Source organism: Chrysochloris asiatica, unplaced genomic scaffold, assembly GCF_000296735.1.
Source record: "Chrysochloris asiatica unplaced genomic scaffold, ChrAsi1.0 scaffold00033, whole genome shotgun sequence".
In the NCBI taxonomy this organism is placed as follows: domain Eukaryota; kingdom Metazoa; phylum Chordata; class Mammalia; order Afrosoricida; family Chrysochloridae; genus Chrysochloris; species Chrysochloris asiatica.
The window spans coordinates 5,288,602-5,291,890 of NW_006408551.1; positions in this window are offsets into that span (position 1 = coordinate 5,288,602).

Here is a 3,289-nt window from a genome sequence, read left to right on the forward strand (position 1 = left end):
AGTTCACATTCCAGGAACAAAGCAACAGACCACCTGAGCCTCATGTGAGTACCCAGGCTAATCTCCTGTTCCTGACCCACATGGCTAATGTTTACCTGCTTCTGTTTCTGTAACTGTGTGCTTGAATGCTCACACACTCTTCCCCACCGTGTGTTTGAACCTGCCAATCCCAGGTAGCCCTGTCTCTCTGTTAGCCCCCAGTTAACCAATCCCAAACAGACTCATGCATACACCCTCCATTCCCTATAAGCTAACCCTCAAGCAGGGAACAGGAGGCTCAGCCTATGGATATGAATCCACTGAGCCACATGCTGTCAAAGTAAAGTCTTTCCTCTGTTACAACCCGTGTGGTGTTGGAGCAACTCCAGTAACAGCCCAATTTATAACCCACTGTACTACATATGGAGTCCTGGTGTGGCGCTGTGGGTTAATGCGCCAGACTGCAAAGCCGTTTGGACTGCAAGGCTGGTGATTCAAGCTCACCAGCTGCTCCTTAGAAACCCTATACAGGGTTGCTATGGCTCAGAATTGACTCGACGGCACTTGACTTGACAAGTACTACATTTGGTAGCATAGTGGTTACGAATCGGGCTGCGAACCTTAATGTCAGCAGTTCGAAACTACCAGCTGTTCCATGGGAGAAAGATGAGGCTTTCTGCTCCCATAAAGACTTATAGCCTTGGAAACCCTATACAGGGTTGCTATGAGTCGGAACCGACTCCAGGGCACATAACCACCACCACCGTACTACCAAAGCTCCTTAATTAATATTTATAAGGATTTCTGTTCCTGGAAAGACTTACAGCTTCAGAACTGACTCCACAGCACACAATAACCACCACCAAGGCTAAAATGTAGTGGTGTAAATATTCATTACTTGAATAGGAAGAAATCACTTTTTCCTGGATTACTCACCAGTGAGACAGTTTCATTTAAATTTGCATCCAATCTGGACTGCAAAGTTGATTTGAACAGAAAGATCACTGGTTCAAGCTTACTGGTCACTTCTGGGAAACCCTCCCTATACAGGGTTGCTATGATAGCATAAATCTACTGACCTAAACAAAATGGAGTCAGTTTAGTGATTAGGTCTTGGTGAATGAAGACCCTGAAAATGAAGAAGTTAGTTTAAAAATTAGCGGAGATGACCTCATGGTCCAAGAAGGAGAATGGGATGTACTTAAGCCCACCCAGACTGTTATCTCAGGAACTAAGTAGCTTGGATCCTAAAACGTGAAATGTTTGAGAAGGATTATTGCCTGCTTATTTCTTTTTCCTAAAGGTCAAATATTTGAAGAAGTTTATTGTTTTATTGTTTCTTTTTCTAGAAAATGCTACCTTAATGTTAAAAATAGATTAAGTAAACATCCAAACGTAACAACCTATATAATGTACCTGCTTTTCATAATGGGCAGAATGATCTTGAGAAATTATTCTCCCATCCTCCAGATTGCTAGCTTTCTGTTAATAAAGCTTGGATTGGATCTCTCCCCATCTGTGTGATTGACTACAGTGACAGGTGACAAGCCTTCATTTCAGTTTGACAACAGCTTAGTGGTTACAAATCGGACTGTGAACCTTAAGGTCAGCAGTACGAAACTACCAGCTGTTCCACAGGAGAAAGATGAGGCTGTCTGCTCCTGTAAATATTTATAGTCTCAGAAACCCTGTACAGGGTCTCTATGAGTCAGAACCGACTACATGGCACATAACCACCAACCACCATGGGTTGGAACCGACTTGAAGGTACTTAACAACAGCTATTTCAGAAACGTTCCTTTTTCATCTGCTCAATCAGTTCCGACTACAGAGATATAGGGTTTCTGAGGAGCGACTGGTGAGTTTGAACCTGTCAGCTTTCAGTTTAAACTGACCTTGAGGTCTAGTGCATCATTTGCAATGAGCGCCTTTGTAAAATGACTGGCAATATCAGGTAATTTTAATAAGGCAAATCTTTCTATACCTATGAATTTTCAGTATCACCAATTTGGATGATCTTTCTTAATGACCACAGGGTTAGAAAGGAGACAGAAGTTAGTTGGATTTATTCAAGTTTGGCATTTTATAGGTATTTGCTATGAAATAAAGTTGTTGAGGATATTGGCAAGCAAATGGATGAAGTGATGACCATTGTCTATAAGTTGAATACGGAAGACTGCCAGTCAATGGGAAACTGACATAGAGAAAAAGAAGGGAAGTCAAGGGCCTGGAACACTTTATGAGGTCAAATAACTAAGGGGCAGTACTAGAAAAATGAAAGATTTCAGTGGGGAGTGTTTGGATTGGAGATTTCCGAAGAAAATGTATGTATTTTTTCTCTTTCCGTGCAACAAACCACCATGAACACAGTGTCTTAAAACAACACACATTTATTACTTTATAATTTCCTCAGGGTCTCATGAGTCTGCAGTCAAGATACCTGGTCTTGACAAATTCTATCCATCCTACTATGTCTACCTTAAGCCCCAACTCTTTACCAAGCTTTCTCTAATCCTCCCAGCAAAATTCATTTCTTGCTTCTTAGAATTCTTATCCCACTATTGTTGCTGTTGTTAAATGCTGTCAAGTCAGTTCCAACTGACCCATAGCAACCTGAATAGAGTTTCCAAGAAGCAGCTGGTGGGCTTGAACCACCAACCTTGCAGTTCAAGCTGACCTTGCAATCCAAACATTAACCCACAGCATCAATATGGCTACTTTTTATTTGGAGGCATGACTGGGGAAGAAACTACTTCCAAGTGGTAGAATTCATTTCCTTACAGTTGTAGGATTTGAGATTCCAGCTTCTTGATGGGTATTGGCTGAGATTGTCTTCCCTACTAGATGCTGTGCTCTGTTCCTGGAGATCCCATAGTTCCTAGAGGCAGCCTGCAGCTCCTTCCACATGGTTTTTCCTAGTACCGCTGCTATTGTGGGTTAAACTGTGTTTCCCCAAAAATATGGTACATATGAATGTGACCTTATTTGGAAATAGGGTTATTTACTGATGTAATCAAATTGAAATGAGGTCACAGTGGATTAGGGTGGACCCTAAATTTGTAAGGGGAGAGAGATTTAGATAAAGAAACACAGACAGAAAGCAGACGGCCATATGAAGACAGAGGCAGAAATTGGAGTGATGCAGCTACAAGTCAAGGGAAAGTGGAGATTTCCAGCAACCACCAGAAATGTTCTGATTAGAACATTTTCCCCCTGTTGTTGTCAGGTGACATCGAGTTGGAACCAACTCATAGTGACCCCATGCACAGCAGAACGAAACAATGTCTGATCCTGGGCCAACCCCACCACC